The 17,858-nt window shown below is 46.9% G+C and overlaps 1 protein-coding gene across 1 annotated transcript in view; it reads right to left on the bottom strand.

Annotated features, from left to right (window-relative positions):
- Positions 1–17,363, bottom strand: part of LOC112884001 (DNA mismatch repair protein MSH2) — a 42,615-nt gene extending 25,252 nt beyond the window's left edge. The window contains exons 1-2 of the mRNA XM_025949283.1: positions 16,642–17,363; positions 16,355–16,564 (exon numbers count right to left, since the gene is read on the bottom strand). The gene's annotated coding sequence lies outside the window, so the exon portion shown is untranslated. The remainder of the gene's footprint in view (positions 1–16,354; positions 16,565–16,641) is intronic.
- Positions 17,364–17,858: the final 495 nt, after the last annotated feature.

Below are 17,858 nucleotides of genomic sequence, written 5' to 3'. Positions count from 1 at the left end.
GCAACATATGCTCCAAAAATCAACAGCAGCAAAGCTATGGATTACAAGATTTAATTAAAGCATCCCTTTACTTTCATTTAAAATACAGAACAAACTATGCACTTTCATAGCTTGGTTATGAAATAAAAGTTGTAGAATTCATCATAAGGATTCTAACCCAACAAGTTTGGTATTTTTCTAATTTTTCTACTGTTTTCTATGCATTTTTAAAGTTCACAGCAGGAAATAAGAAAAACTCAAACAAGCTTTACAGAATAGTCCCTAGATTTAGCACAAAACCCCCTGAAATTCCTTTATCTTCTCCAATGGAGCCCCTGGCCGTGGTCAGAGAGGAGCGGCGGCATTTGACCGGCCAAATCCGGTGGACTCGGGTGACGATGGCGAGGGAAGAGAGGGGGATTAGCTAGAGGAGATCAAGGGCTACCTGGGGAAGTGCTTGGTTGGGTTTCTAGGGTGGTGTAGCGGTCTGCCCGCGGGGAGCAGATGGCCGGCGGCGGGGAAGACCTCGACGGCGGCACTCCGGGCAAGCTGGGCGGCGAGGGCCGGGTCCAACAGCTTCAGGGAACCAAGGGAGAGCTTCTAGTAGGGTTGGCTTGGGTGGAGGAGGGCGGTAGGGACGGGTCCACGGCGGCGTCGAGCTCGCCGTGGTTACAGGAGAAATGGCGACGGCGTTCCGGGGTCTAGGGGCGAGGAGATGACGAGCTAATGGCAGGAATGGGTCGAGGGGATTCTAGTGGTACTGATGCGCCCACAAGATAGAGCTCGAGGGCTTCAACGCTTCCTCCACGCGGTGGGGCGGCGAACAGAAGGAGGCCGGTGTTCAGGCGGCGCTGGCAGTGCCAGAACATCGTGGCATTCGGTAGGAAGGCCAGCACCGGGGATTAGGAGCGGCAGTAGGGCTGTGGAGCGACGCGTGGAAGAGAATTCAGCAGGAGGTGGCGCTCGGGGTGTTGTGCCGGCGATGGGCGGCGGGAGCAGAAGCAGAGCAGAGAGGAAGCGAGGATGACAGAGGATGAAGAACAGGCAAGTGTCAGGAGGACCTGTTTGCAAATAGAAAAACTTCCAGGGACTCCTCTGTAAAGAAAGATTTCCCATTGATACAAAATCCTAGTGAGAAAAATGTCTAAAGCAAAGTTGTAAGGAATTTCAAACCCTACAATAATTCTTTAGGGTTCAAGTTCAAAATCTCAAAGGATACAGTTTTATTTTAAACTTTTGAACATAACTCAAATTATAAACTTTTTGTTATAATTCAACAAAATGCTTTAATGATTAGGGTCTTTTTGCAAGATTGCCTGCAGTGTAATCATGACTAGCCTTTTTACACTTTAGCCCTTAAGTAAAACTAAGTTTTACTTTTATCTTTCAACCATTTTACATGTAAACCCTTATATCTTTGTGTTAATTACACATAGGTCCTTAGTTTCCAACAAAAGTTTATTTTTTTTAGGTTTTACTTAACTTTTGCACTTTTCTTTTCTATAATCATTTAGATTTACCACTTAAGAGTACGTTTACCCAATTACACTCAAGGATTTATATAACTCATAAATTACAAACATACCCCTAACTCTCTTTACAACTTATATACACCATATCATGCATATATACAAAATATCCAAACTTAATGTCTAGATTTCTAACTACCTGGATGTTACACGGACGGGCCTCTTCCTTAAAAATTGTTTGGCAGAACTTCTGCTGGATTCAACAGAGAATCAGCTCTGCCAAACGCACCCTTACGCTCTTAGCCGTTGAGCATCAGGTAGCCAGGGATGGTGTTTCCCTGCTCTGCTTTGAACTTGAGGGGCAGGCAGCCATGGATGGCGATGGCCTTGACCGCATATTTTTGCATGTGCCGTTTGACGGCAACGTGCTTGCATGCTGGTCCGGGTACGGTCACAAGGTCAGGAGCCTCGCTGTCGTTCCGCTTCTCTCGCCACCGGCGAGCCCGTCAGGAGAAAACTGTCCGCTCATGTGATCCAAAAGAGAAAAGAAAAGAGAAGGAAAGAAAATAAGTAGAAATACCTAAAATGATGAATTCACAGATCTTGGTACTAAATTTTGAAAGGCTTGTGATCTGGGTGTCAAATAATGAAAGCCGTGCGAATTGAGATCCAAATACTGAAATTTCTCCTCGATAATGGTTCAGTCGCCGGTCACCTCTTTCTATAATTCTCTCTCTATCACTGAAAATTAACAAAATTCTCTAGACGCTACCGGAAAATTACTAAGGCTTCATGCCATGGAAACTACTTTTTGCATCTTTGTGTGCCATTGGCGTATAAAGTTGGTCCAAAGCCGCTAGCTGCAATGGAAAAAGATGGTCATACACTTCTCCTATATTATACCTCTTCATGCACATAGAAGCAATCACACAACAGCAGCTCCCTCCCCTCTCTCAGTTCTCCCTTGATCCCATAAACTAGGACAAAATGGCGATTTCATGAGAGGAGGCGTATTTTCATGAGAGGAATGACGACCCTATAAAAATGGTATTTTAGCGAAGCCTGATTTGTGAGAGAGAGTTGAACTTCATGAATCATTTTCTTGACGGATTTTGTTATTTTTGCGACTATTTTCAGCTCACGGGATCTCCAGACTCTAGTGGTGATAGAAGCAATCACGCGCACCCAACCCTTGCCCCACCCCAACGTTCCTCACTGCAGCACGAGTTGATGCCATCCGGGAAGTCGGGAATGCGCTGGCAGTGGAAACAAACCTCAACACTTTTGCACTCCCCGCTGCCCTGTACATACCGATCCACAGTTCTAGGTCCTCCATGAGGAGGAGCAACCACAGGGTGGTGTGTCGGAGCAGCATGCCGAGGTACAGTTCCATGGCTACCATGTCCAACGTGGTTGGGTGAGTGAACGGCGAAGATTCGTAACTCGCGACGCCGCTACTCCATCTCGTGGGCTGCAGGTAAGGGCGCAGCACATGCGTCTAGCTGTGGCGGCACACATGCAGCACTAGGTGCTCGCGACCGCCGCCACAAATGTCCTCGGCATTGGTCCACGTGAGCCACGGACCGAGGAACTGTCCCGTGTTGTGTCCAGGATGAGCTGGAGCGAGAAGCTATTGTTGATCATGGTTGCGGGCGAGAGATTCCGCGACGCTGGCCGTGCAAATGACACCATCGCCGCGAAAAGGTGTTCCTATGCCGGGTGTGGTGAGCGATGCGAAAAGTCTAGGGGGGCAATGGCATCTTGTCCGCCGTAGAAGACAACTGGCGCCAGACCTTCTCGAGCTCCTTCCTATTCCCCCTCACTTTCCCTCTCTGTTCTCCCTTGGTGTAGGCGTGACTCTACATTTTTCAAGGGTAAAATGGTAATTGTCCAAAAAATGTTGAGCTAACGGAGTCACGACCTAACACTTGCGACGGCAGGGGCACAACAAGTTGGAAGAAATAGATTTGATGGCATGGAGGGTGTCAGCAATTTTCTAATGGCTAACATCAAGCGGTGTGGAGAGAATTGTTTCTTTCTTGTTAGACGCGGAGCAGCGGGAGGCATAAAATCTATAATAGGGAATGGGGTATGTCACGTTTGTTGTAAAGTACTCGGATACGAGTAGTTCTAATCGGTACGGAAGGAACCTACCCGAGTAGTATTCGGGTAAGACTCCTAAGCTAGTATCGGGTTAGGATTCCATATAACCCTATCCCCCGAAGTATATAATGGCGGGCAGGGACCCTCCAAAGGACAACACAAATAATAACCAATTCAAGACAATACAAACCACTATATCAAGGAACATCACGGCCAGAACCTGTCTACACATTGTGTTGTTTGCACTTTCGAGTTTCTGGTCTTGGTGATATCCTACCTACAAGTCTACCACCTTAGGGTACCCCTAGGTAGGCTTGCCGGTAAAACATCGACAGCTGGCGCGCTAGGTAGGGGTTCATCGAAGATCCCCTAGTGAACTCGATGGCATTGTTCAACTTCACCACCATTGCGCTCGAGGAAGGTGCGACTTTCGTCTTCGGCTCATGTGTCTGCGTCGCCAACGGCGCAGGCGACTTCCTTCGGTACCTCGTCGACACCAGAAAGCTGGAGGCATCAGCCCCAAAATCCCGTCGCAACATCGACGACCTCGTCGATGATCTCGGCGAAATTTGACTTTATTGGGAACCACGAGGGTAGATTGTCGAGATCATCGGGCAAACTGGAAGGACCTCCTCGTCAAGATCAATCCACTCAACGCAATGTATTTCCACTTTGTACAGATGAATTAGCGGATCAATTCGTCGAGTTTGAGACCAGAACTCTGAGTGAACGACTACATCGATGTTCGGCTTCATCAACTCGCCGACGGCTACCTCGACTACTTGTCTCAACTAGATACTAGTCGGGGACAAGTCTTAAACTACTCAGCGATGAATTCCGCACGATCAATAACTAGTCTGAAAAAACTACTCAGCGTTTTCGGAATGAGATCCCTGAAAAAATGGTTAAACAAATAACTTCCCCAAAGAAACCCTAAATTAGTGCTCAAAACAAATCTTATTCCGAGAAAATCTCTTCAGCTTACGCACAGTGATACATCGAGTTGTTTCCTGCGCCTAGCCCCAAGTATGGGAGCCAGACAAGCCGTCAAAAATATTCTGAGTGCCCTATTGCGTGCAGCCCCCGAGCATGGGTGCTAGACGAGCCACCGAAGGTACGCTGAGTAGCGTAGGTACCAACCGAGTCGGAGGAGATACGCCACATGGTCGACGGTGCCAGCCCCCGAGCCTAGGGTCGGCCAAGTGGCCGCTAACACGCCGAGTGGTCTGTGCCGATGAAGTGATGGCCAAGTAAGGTAGCTCTCGGGAGCATACCTCACCCAACGGTATGATCCAGATCTGGTCCCCTGCAAGGTAAACATAAAAATATGTTGTAACTGATATACATGATATCTAGTCGGGAGCGAATCCCAGCATTGTAAAATGCATGTAAAATGTTTCCCGTCTTGCTCTTGCTAGATCACATAATTTCCCCGGGTAAGTAGCCTTTTATGTTTAAGCACCTGATCTCTGACAGCCGTAGCCCATAGCGCAGAGAGCATGGCCACATGCACACGTAGGAACATAGGCGTACAGAAGAGTCGAGGTCTCATGGATTAAAGCGTGTGCTACTCGGGTATTTTAGCGACCGTTAAGAGAAGAAAACGAATGCAGAAAAAAATAGTCGGCATTCGACAAAGAGAATGCGCGTTACGCATATAGTAGTTGACAAGAGCGCGTGTTGCGGCGCGCATGTCCGTAGGGTGTAGCCGCTGTGAGCCCGACACAACTCGGTGTACCAAGCGCGTGGGTTGTTAGTCAGCAAACCTTAGAAGTAGTCGATCATGGCGTAGCCCCTTGAGGGTAACTCCCGTCAAGAGGCGTACCTAATATAGTAGCCGATCCTGTGAAGAACAAGTCAAAAAAAGGGTATAAGTGACTTAGCTTGATTTGTAGACGATTGTCGACGAAACCGTGGCGGGCGTCGGTGGAGCCGTGGCGGTTTGTTGATGAAGCCCGACTAGTCGGAGTAGATTCCGACTAGTTATTGATGGTGTGAGGCCTACTCTCGACTAGTTTTCTAGTCGAGATGAGTAGTCGAAGTAGTCTTTAGTGGGTCGCCGAGCATCCTCGCGAAGTCAAAGTAGTAGCAACATGATTCTTGCTGGTAGCTTCCGTGTAGTAGTCGGAGCAGTCGTCTTCGATCTTGAGCAGGCAATCCAAGCCCTCCTCCAATGCATAGAGGGTCTCGAATTGCATGGCCTTCTGGTAAACATTGGTTGTGGTGCAGAGCCCGAAAGGTAATCGGGTACATAGATCCTCAGACCAAATAAGATCCGATCTGAGGAGTCCTGGTTGTTGGCACTCCTTAGCCTATACGAACTAATCCGCAAGCGCACCAGTACTGATGTAGCTATCACCAGGGAGTTTACCTAAGATATCGAATCCAAGGAACGATAAGCGCTACCAGATCTAGAACTATTCAACCAGACCCACCAGGGGAGAAGAGGTAAGAGGGTAGAGGGCTTAACTTCAGTTAGCCAACTCGTTACCTAGACAACTTGCTATCTACTATCTTGATCTGCTTCGGCGGCTGGAAGAGGAAGGACTTCAGAAAGGGGTGAGAGGGTAGTCCAACAGCAACCTGCTACTACTACTATGAAAATACCCGAACGTGGTGGACTACGAGGGACGGACAGGGCTGTAACCACTTGCCGCCTACCACATTGTTCCGTGGGGTGGAACACAACCCTAGGTAACTAACCAAGTCTAAGCACCTCACCGAAATTATCGAGTCACTGACTTCTGCCTCACATTAAGGCCGGAAGAAACCCTAAATGGATAGATCTTGCTAAGCACGTAGACAAGGGATCCTATAGATCAACAAAAGTAAATAAACAAATTACTGAAAATAAGAGAAGAACTAGTGAGACACTGAAGATAAATGAGGAATTTACTTGAATAAGCTCTATTCCTCTGAGGTGGCTATAGAGTCGGAGTAGGATCGAGGGAACCCGGCTCCTCTCCTAGCTTGGATCTCACCCAAGGTCTCACCTCACTTTCTCCCTATTCTACACTAAGGTAGAGTGACTAAACCAAGAACTCAACTTCTCTCCAAGGATGGTGTGTTGTGAATGGAGGTTTGGGCAGCTATTTATAGCCTCTTAAGGTCGGTACTCACTCCTTAGCTTGTCTTGTAAACAGGTATGACAGTTAACGTAGCTTGTCTTATAAACAGGTATGACAATTAACGGCCTAGGGATGCTGCCATGTGTCACCACCTTTCTTTTGTACGCCTCTGATCACTCCAGGAGGTCGGTAACAGTTGCGTCGCTTTGAGGCATGGAAGTTAGCGGCCGGCCGGCCTGGATGAGGCCGGTCGGCCTATCTCTGGCTCCTCTCAGCCCTCTGATGCACCAACGCGTTGATCAACGTGTGCAAATGCCTCAGGAAGGCGGTTTTGAGCCTGAAGACCTCGGTAGTCACTGCAAGTGGGCCCATCAATCCTTGGTTCAAGCCTTCGACCGTAGGATGTTTTACTTGATGATATACGGGTCAAGGTTGATTGGATTTGTGTTTGAGGCCCTGCAGGTGAATTTTGGCATGTGTTCGCCTCAGTGCCAGGCCGACCGGGTTTTCTCCCAATTTGGCCAAAATTTATGTAGTGAGCTCCAGCAATCAAATAATCACCAAAACTAGTGGAACTCATCACGATAAATAATTTAAGCATGATTTTGGCCATAAAAGTATGAAATCCAGGGAAATGCTGGCGGTAAAAATCATGGAAATCGACCGCTAACACTGGTGCAGACGAGTTCAAGTCGCATTGAAAACGGACTCCTCCTCGATCTCCTTGCCGAGATCAGAGAGCAGCGTCTCGTCGAGGCCGCTGCGTTGGCTTGCCGCATATGCCTCCTGCTTCGTGTTGTCAACGAGGTGCCGACGAAAGCTGCGCGCGCCATCAGCGACGTAGACCCACAAGCCGAAGATGAAATTTGTGCCCTCATTGAGCACAACGCTGTTAAAGTCAAAAAATACCATCGAGTTCTCCGGTGGATGCTTGATGAAAATCCCTTCCTAGCATACCAGCTATCGGTGTTTAACCTCCAAGCCCACCGAGGGATACCCCCGAGGTGGTAGATTGTAGCTGGGGAGTCGCCGAGATCAGCAACTCGAAGGTGCAAGGAACACAAAATTTTAGAGAGGTTTGGGCAGCCGAGAGCGTAATAGCCTACGTCTTGTGTGGTGGTTTGTATTGCCTTAAATGATGTGTTATTGGATGATGCTTTGGAGGGGGTCACTGCCCGCCCTTATATAGTTGGGGGGACAGGGTTACATGGAAATCCTAGCGAAATACGAGCTTAGGAGTCCTATCCGAGTACTACTCCGGTAGTTTTCTTTTATTCCGACTAGTCCTACTCTTATACGAGTAGTTACAACTGGTGTAGGGTGTGGATCATGTCCCATCCATTGTCCTAGTTACAACTGGTGTAGGGTGCTTGTCAGACCTGAGGCAGTGGGACTGATTATAAGTCATAGAAATATCTAGAATAAGGGATGGGGCATGTCCTATAACTTATATCTGTTGTAAAGTACTCGGATACAAGTTGGACTAGTCGGTATGGAAGAAAACTATCCGAGTAGTATTCGGGTAGAACTCCTAAACTAGTATTGGACCAGAATTCCATATAACCCTATTCCCCCGGAGTATATAAGGGTGGACAGGGACCCCTCCAAAAGACAACACAAACAATAATCAATTTAGGGCAATACAAACCATCATACAGGATGTAGGGTATCAAGGAACATCACGACCAGAACCTGTCTACACATTATATTGCTTGTACTTTCGAGTTCCTAATCTCTACGACACTTTGCCTATAAGTCTACTAAGAACCCCTCGGTAGTCTTGCTGGTAAAATACCGACCGATAAAATACCGACATTTCTTCCTCTTGCTTGTCTCCTTTAGCTCATCTTGAACAAAACCAAGGCTGACGAAATAAACTCATGATTTGATTCCACGCCATCAGCACTCGCAAACGGGCCCTGCTTTTGTGCTGCAGCTGATCCAAATTAGTACAAGGCTGCAAGCGGCGCGACGGAGGGCGCAGCAGCGCGCGGCCGTATCGAGCTCGCAGTTGACGGATGTGAGCACGCAGCCAAATATGGTGGTAGTGTTGTATATAGTTTGAGATAATTCGGTCGAATTACAAGTTTCTCGGCCGCAGCCGCCGCCAACTCGCCGCCGGAGCACCAGCCGACGCCTAACAGGTTCAACAACCATACGATGGATCGTTACAACAGAACAGCTCCAGATAAAAGAGAAAGCTACACGCACACGCCAGAAAATTGCTGGGCCTCAGATGCAACCCATTGTCCGCCAATGTAACGTGGATTGGGCTTGATGGTGCGCGCATTCCTCCTTCCAGGCTCACGAACGCCTTTCTCCTTCGAGCTTGCCTGCGCCAGTCTGCTGACATCTTCCCCTCCTTTAGAACCAGCTTGTCCCCAAGCAGGACCCGCTGGAAACTGTTCCTTGACCACCTGTTCATCCTCCCATGTAGCCATCGATTCAGGCCATCCTGACCACTGAATCAACACTTGAGGTACTATCTTGCCAGCTCTTGAACATAGGCGCTTGTCCAACACAGCAACAAGATACTGCAAGTTAGCGGTACGATCAGGAATATCAACACTTACCTGAACCTCTACACCCACAGCCGGCTTAAGTTGCGACACATGGAAAACCAGATGAACCGAACTTGAACTGGCAACTGAAGTTCAAAAGCCACTTCATTGATCTTCCTGATTATCTTATAAGGGCCGAAGTAACGAAAAGCCAGCTTGTAATTGGCTCGAGCAGCCACTGATGTTTGCACATAGGGTTGAAGTTTAAAAGACACCATGTCCCCTACTACAAAAGTTCTCTCCATTCTCTTCTTATCTTTCCTGCAGTTTCATTTTTTTGCTGAGCACGCTGCAAATGTAACTTAACCAAGGCTATCATCTTCTGCCGTTCAGTTAGCCATTCTTGTAAATCTGGCAAAGCACAACTGTCAAACGACTCAGCCCCAAAATGTTTGGGCGAATGTCCATAGAGTAACTCAAAAGGAGATTTACCCAGAGAAAAATGTGGGCAGGTTTTATACCAATATTCAGCTAAATGCAGCCACTAACACCACTGCTTTGGACAGCTATGTACAAAACATCTGAGATGGGCTTCAAGACCCTGGTTCACCCTTTCTGTCTGCCCATCCGTTTGTGGATGGTAAGAAGTAATCATTCTCAACTGAGTATCTGTCGGCTTAAACAATTCTTGCCAAAAGTAACTGGTAAAAACTCGATCTCTATCAGAAATGATAGCCGTAGGCAATCCATGTAACTTATATATGTTGCTCATGTATGCTTTTGGTACTGTAATGGCTGTGAATGGATGGGCTAAAGGTAAAGTGTGCATACTTGGAAGACTTATCTACCACCACCAAAATGCAATTGTACTGTTTAGAGGAGGGCAAACCTTCTATGAAATCCATTGATATAACTTGCCAACTATGGTCAGGCACTTAGCTTGTTGGCAGATGATTGTTGGCATTTCTTAACGTTGCTACCAGAATTGTTAGTCCTTGGCAACATCGTCAGAAATGCCGTGGTGAATGTCTTAACGATTAGAGAATGAATCCGCAAGCGCACAGATATACCGTTGTAGCATTCACCCGGAGAGTATTCGGGTATCGTTATTTATATTTTCCCTAGGATGGCATAGTGTAATAGAGTTTACTAGGTATATAATCAGAACAAAACGATTAAGCTATAGACTATATTTTATACAGGGGTAAGTCATGAAAAATGATAGATATGGGTAATGTGACACACACACAAGCCAATCTCAAGAATAAAGAATAATGAATAAACCAAAGGTTAGCGGGAGCGGGAGCATAGGCAAACAAATAAAGTCCTAATAGCATCTATTCATACAAGCAAGGGTTAAACAAGATAAATGATCAGAGCTTAGAGCTAAGACTCCAGATATCAGGGAGAATGTCTCGCACTGGTGTACAACTAGTCCCGTTACATCTTTCAGAACTCCTACACCATACCCAAACGTGGAGGAGTTCACAATCCACGGCAAAGCTGTAGCGGATGGATAGGGCTGCCGCCTACCCCTACAATACCGTGGACCGTGGTCATATCCGAAGGATCCCGCATACTTAGGCACCACGCCCGTGTATGAGGTTACTACCCTAGCGCCCCCGGGTCTCCTACCCCTCGGATGGACAAGTAAAGTGCTAAAGCAAGTCCAAAGGCACAACGAACCAATATCCTTACTTAGTTCATCTGGCCTAACCACATATATTGGATATCTTGTGATAAAGTAAGGCATGGTATGATAAACTATCAAGATAGCATAACAACCATGACTGAACTTTGAATTATTAATAAGATATTGAAAAGTCGAATACAATGCCATATCAGAGGCCGAAGATTGCTCAACGACCTCGAGTACGACTTGGATTTGCTAAAGAGAAGTTCTAGCCTAACTCCACTAGCCTAAGGATTACAAGTCACAAGAGTAGAGAGGGAGAGAGACTTCAATGTGTGGTGTGTGTGGAATGAGGGCTCCTCCTTCTCCTTTTATAGCTTCCAAGGGCAGCTCCCAGCAGAGGTAAGTATGGAAACATTAGCAACCGACTTCAGGAGGATAAGATCAAATCTCCCGCCAAGCTGCACCTGGACGGGAGCTCGTCTTGGTTCGGCCGACCCTGGGGTTCGGCCGAATCCTAGGTGGGCCTTCTAGCCACCGCCTTCGGGTGCATGGCTGATAGGTGGGTCCTAACCTTATCCTTTGGGTGTTTGCCGCCTTTGTACATCAGTTTGCCATATGTTGACGCTAGTTACGGCTCAATTTTGATCTTCAATTTGATTAGAAAATTGGGAGAACTAGCATTTCTTGCACGTATATTTATTTAGAATAATGTCATTCCACATGTCCCTAGAAAAATAGTGCTATGCAGGGATTTGAGCAGAAATGGAGAGAAACACGCCCTTGAATCTAAGGCAAAAGCTATCGACCAATCAGAACGCGTCGTTCAGCATCACATGGATCAAAGGGCCCACCAGGACATGCAACCGCCTTAAGACAACACCAAGCCGTGCACCATTGGCCTGAGGGCCCATCTGTCAGCCACCTAGCCAAAGATCAGGCCGGTTGGAGCCAGGCTTGGGTCGGCCGAACCAAGACCAGCTCCACTGACTTAGTTCTTCAACATGGTGCCTCCCCATTAGTCCCCAACGTCGGTTCTCCAAGGCTCCAGCTATTTGCACAGCATGAACACCCCTTGGACATACCTATAAATATGAGGGGAGGGGGGTAGAATTAAGGCACACCTCAAGTTGCTCTCTCTGAAGTTCCTGTCTTGCTTAGTCCATAGGTTAGTGGAGTTTAGGCTGAAGTAGCTCACTTCGGGTTCCTGGCTTGCTTAGTCTATAGGTTAGTGGAGTTTAGGCTGAAGTAGCTCTCTTCGGATTCCCGAGGTTGCTTAGGAGTTTTCGGTATGGGTTTATCTCTTCCTCTCTTTTGTAATTCTCGGATATCTTTAATAGAGTTATCTTCTAGATTTATACACTTGCATAGTTTATATATTGCGGTGTCAGACATGTATGCTATTATTAGTTTGTATTCATACCTTATGCCTTGCATGATTAGAAGAGTAAATCTAGTGTCACGGCAACGGTTTTGGTATTCATATGTTTGCTCTAGTGTGATGTCTATCCATCCGGAGGGTGGGGGTTCCGCGCGGGATGCTAGAATATCGCTCATTAGCGTAGATGTGGTGTTTGGTCTAGTCAGTGTTGCCGGATGCGGTCCTATCCCATGGTTTGATGAGGTAGGCGGCAGGTGGTGACAGCCCTGTCTGTCCAGCGTAACTCTTCGTAACCCTTCGCGTACAGGTAGTGGCTGTAGGAGGTCTATAAAGTTGCCGTGTTGTCTGGTGGCTCCTCTGCCAGTCATGTGCGGTTCTCCTCCGATAGTGCCTGGGAGTCTAGAGCTGAGGATAATCACATGTATATGTATGTGTGTATAGTACGAGCTGTATATCTAGATAGAAGTACATAAGATAAGTCCCTAGTAGCTTTCTTCTTCCTTTCTCCCTGCCTATATCTTTGCTTGAGTTTGAGCTCGAGTAAATTGTGTGCCACACTACCTCATTATAAATATATATCTTACCCCTGTTTATACAATCGAATACTCAACCAAGATTTGATCATGAACTTACTTATTCTATGACCGCCGTATTCCTGCAGAAATATAAATACGACACCAGAGATTACTTACACGTAAAATGCTACAACGATATTCTGTGCGCTTGCGGATTTATCTATGATGTAAAAAATAACACATGGCGTTTCAGGAACCATTGCTAGGGATTAACGATCCTAGTGATGACGCTAACAAACGCCAACACCCTACCAAGTGAGCCCTCCTTGTAAGTGCGACACAGGATATGATCTTCTGTGCTTTTCTGTCGCGTCTTCTAAATGTTTACTTCTTATTCCGAACTTGCATCCCTGAAATGGCTTATTGTCTGAAACAACTGTGGAACTAGGTTAGTGATACAGATATGTGAGTAAAGTGCATAGTTTTTCTTTATTTATGATTAAGGTTGACGGTCGGATTTGGTATTTAAGGACCGTCAACAATGATACACTAGGCTACAAATTCTTTGACTGACCTCTTCAGTTTGGGCCATGTAATAACTGCTTGATGCGTTTATAGGTAATAGGGAAGCCTGAGTGACCCCTTAGAGCACTACTATGCAAACTAGAGAGTATTTGAGTCTGCAGCTCCTGATTATGACCAATCCATATCTTGCCTTTGAATCTGATTACTCCATTAGTGAGAGAAAAATCCTTCAGTTTTATCCCCACAGATAGCTCTGTTAACAGCTTCTTGGTTTGATCATCTTTTCCATAGCCCAACACCACTTGTTCCAGCCACACAGGTGTTGCTTGAGAAACAGCAAATATTTCCAAGGGATGAGAATCTGACTGAAAGTTAGGCCTTCTAGACAATGCATCAGCAGCTTTGTTATCCAACCCTTTGTTGTACACACAATCTGAAATTGTAATCCCATCAACTTGGTGAGTGCCTTATGTTGCCAAGGAGTAGTTAAACCATTGATCATCCAAATGGATAAGGCTTTTATGGTCAGTCCTGATCTGAAATTCAGCATGTTGTATGTATGATCTCCACTGATCCACTGCAAACAGTATGGCCAAACATTCTTTTTCATTAGGCTGATAACCCTTGATGCTGCAATTGGATGTCCGGATGTCCCCCTTTGATGCAGCATAGCCCCAATACCTCTGTCACTAGCATCCATCTCAATTACAAAGGGCTGATCAAAATTTGGCAAAGCTAACACAGGAGCAGAAGTTAAAGCTTGCTTGAGAGCCAAAAATGAGTCCTGAGTTTCAGCTGTCCGCACAAATTGCTGCCCTTTCTTTAACAAATTTGTTAGAGGTTTACTGATAATACCAAACCCTCTAACAAATTTCCTATAGTATCCAGCCATACCTAGGAACCTTCTCACATCTTTGACACATTCTGGTATGGGCCAATTCTGCACAATGGAGACCTTGGTAGGATCAGTAGCTACTCCTTCCTTACTAATCACATGACCCAAAAATTCCAGTTTATCCCTGGCAAAAGAACACTTGGACAGCTTGAGATGTAGATTGTGAGATTTCAACAATTGAAACACTTGCTTAAGATGGTCCTTGTGTTCCTCCATGTTTCTGCTATAAATCAACACATCATCCAGAAAAACTACCACACACTTCCTCAGTAAAGGAGCTAACACAATGTTCATGAATTCTTGAAATGTAGCAGGGGCCCAATCAGACCAAAGGACATGACCTTGTACTCAAAGTGGCCATTGTGAGTCTGGAAAGCTGTTTTATATTCATCTCCTTCCTTTATGCGTACTTGGTGGTAAACTGATCTATGATCCAATATATAAAACACAGATGCTCCAAATAGTTCATCAAGCAACTCATCAATAATAGGCATAGGGTACTTGTTTTTTAGTGTATAGGCATCAACTTTTTATAGTCCACACAAAGACGTCATTCCCCATCCTTCTTATTTACCAACAGAACTGGGGAAGCAAAAGGGCTAGAACTATGCTGTATAATACCATTTTGCAACATTTCTCGTATCTGCTGCTCAATTTTATTTTTTTGCTTTGGAGTGTATCTGTGGGTCTCAGCCTAAAAGGTTGAGCTCCAGGTAATAAAGGAATGGCATGATAAAAAATTCTCTTGGGTGGCAAACCCTTGGGCTCTGAAAACAAACAAGCAAATTCTTCAAGAAGATGCTCAACTTCAGCAGGAACAGAACTAGGTTCAGCACAGCTGGATAACATGGACAGTTCCAATATTTGTTCCACAGCTTCCCTCCTTATCAGCCCCTCAAACTGCTCTTTACTTATCAAATTGCATTGAGACTGTTTGGGTTTGACCCCTTGCAATTTCAGTTGGCTGCCCTTGTACTCAAAAGAAAGCCATTTGTCTGCCCAATGAATTTCCATAGGATTAAACTGCTCCAACCAGTCCATTCCTAGAATAAGGTCATAACAGCCTAAGGGTAGCACCTTGAGATCAGACACAAATGTGTGCCCCTGACACCACCAAGAGCACTTAGAAATTTGATACTGACAGCTCAACACTCCCCCATAAGCCACTTGCACTTTCACAGGCTGGGACAACTTCTCCAATTGAGGAAACAGAGGCATAAGATGGCTGCCAACATAACTCGAAGAGCTGCCAGAATCTACAAGCATAAGGAACTCCTGACAATGAATGGACCCCTTCAACCTAATGGTCTTGCTGCCTTCAGAGCCATCCTAAGCATTTTTTAATATAGCCATCAAATTTTCTCCTGCGTCAGAGGAAACAGACTGCTCATCCAGTACCTCACCTTCTTTCACAAGTGTCCACATTTCTTCCACCAAGTGTAGAGGAACAACTGTTGCACACTTATGGGATGAATGCCACCTCTCCCCACACTTGTAACATAAGCCTTTAGCTTTTCTATAGGCCATCAGGACAGCCATTCTATCATCATCTTGAGAACGGCCTCTGGAATTGGGAGCAGAAGGACTGACCACTGGTTTTCTATCTTCAGTAGCTGGGGTCAGAGAAACTCTCGGAGGTGGTGGTGGTAGAGGCATGGGTGAAGCTCTGACGAAAGGCTTCACATAAGAATTGCCTTCATTTCGACGGCCATCCCTCTTGGGAGCATGGGCCAGGACCTCCTCCTGCAAAATGGTGAGAGAACAAGCAGTGTCCAAGTCTTTTGGTCTTTGAATGACAACTACAACTCTAATCTCTTCTTTTAAACCATCAATAAAACGAGCAGTGAGAAATTCAGCACTCATGGTGTCATCATAAGCTAGCAGCTGATGCACAAGGGCATCAAACCGCTCAATGTAATCCCATACATCACCTGACTGGAAAATATGAAAGAATTGCCGAATCAAGGTACTGTACTGGTCTCTACCAAACCTATTAGCCAAAGCAAGATCCAATTCTTCCCAATTCATATACATGACCTTGTTCCATGGATTGCAGCCAGAAAACTGTAGGACCATCAAAGTGCATTGTAGCCAATTTTACCCACATATCACAAGGAACTGCATAGAAACTAAGAATGTCTCACAGCGTTTCTTCCACATTTTTGGATTCGAACCATCAAAAGTGGGAAAACTGACTTTAGGCAAGTTAGCACCTAGACTCTGCGACAAGGAAGCCAAGCTGGCACCCGACTCCAGGACTCGCGAGGAAGGACAAGTGTGGTTACCTGTGACCGGAGGTGGCACTGGAGTCGCACCAATCGAATCGAAGCACTGGAGTTAGCACCTAGACTCCTCGTCCTTCTTCACGTTCTCCTCCAGCTTCGCGAGAATCGAAGCCATCGGGTCTTCAATCCGTGGCGGCGACATCGCACCAATCTTCACATGGAACCAAGTTCGATGCTCGTGAACTAGATCCAGGCTGAATACGGAAGGCTCTGATTACCAGATGTGAGCACGTGGCCAGATATGGTGCGAGTAGTGTATATAGTTCGAGATAATTCGGTCGAATTACAAGTTTCTCGGCCGCAGCCGCCGCCACTCGCCGCCGGAGCACCGGACGACGCATAACAGGTTATACAACCACACGATGGATCGTTACAACAGAACAGCTCCAGATAAAAGAGAAAGCTACACGCACACGCCAGCAAGTAGCTGGGCCTCGGATGTCAACCCATTGTCCGCCAATATAACGTGGACTGGGCTTGATGGCGCGCGCACTCCTCCTTCCAGGCCCACGAACGCCTTTCTCCTTCGAGCTTGCCTGCGCCGGTCTGCTGACATCCGGGTCAGGTCGACCGCGGAGAGCATCTACTAGGCAATTGATTTCGGCCACCATGTTGATTTTTCATGGATGAGCATCGATTCCTGCAAGACCGCGGTGGCAGGCGGCGAGCTGCGCACACTCTCAACGGCGACGGGGCCGCGAGTGCACGCGAGCATGCATGCCCGATGACGGCGGGACCGCGAGCGCACTCGCGAAAGACGGCAACGAGGTCCGGTGGCCGGCACGAGCGACCGTGTGCAGCGACGTTGAGCTCCACCCCGGCCACCGCGAGCCGCTGTTGGCCGGCGCACGACATCAGCGCGAGCAAGCGGTGCGCGACGCAAGCGGCGGCCGGCACGGCAGAGCCTAGCTCTCCGGCTTGGAGAGCGCTGGGCCCCGCAAACTTGCGGGGAAGAAACGCCCCCTCGCCTCCAACGCGGGTCGGCCGGTTTCCTCGCTGCTTGGTTCCCGTGTCAACACCGTTTCCTGCATGAGAAACGGTTTCTCCAAATTTTCTTCCCTCTCTTCGTTAATTCATCTACCCGTGTTCTTTACAACATCCAAAACAAGATAAAAATAACAGCTCATTAATATTGGATCGCAAGAGATCGTAAAAAAAATAAACTCCGATTGTAACAAATAGAGATTCGTAATTTTTTTCTTTAGCGGAGAGAAAGATGTGGATGGAACGAGTGCGGGAAGTACACGGTAACCATGTAACATCGGTGGGAGCGAAATACGATCGGAGGAGTGGGCCGGTGGAAGATCCGAGCGTCCGAACGAACGACTGAGGCCCAGCATTACCGATCAATTAATGGTCTACTTACGGTAAAAGTCTTGCCACAAAGGTGAAAAAATGGCACGGCGTGATGTGTGCTCTAGGACCTCTGGATCACACGTCACTCGGAAAGGACAAGATCTGTGGTTGCTAAATCGTAGCAGGAGTCCTGCGTCCGGACCTAATC

This window comes from Panicum hallii, chromosome 3, assembly GCF_002211085.1.
Source record: "Panicum hallii strain FIL2 chromosome 3, PHallii_v3.1, whole genome shotgun sequence".
In the NCBI taxonomy this organism is placed as follows: domain Eukaryota; kingdom Viridiplantae; phylum Streptophyta; class Magnoliopsida; order Poales; family Poaceae; genus Panicum; species Panicum hallii.
The sequence above is the reverse complement of the archived record's forward strand: the minus strand, read 5'-3'. Positions and strand labels throughout refer to the sequence as shown.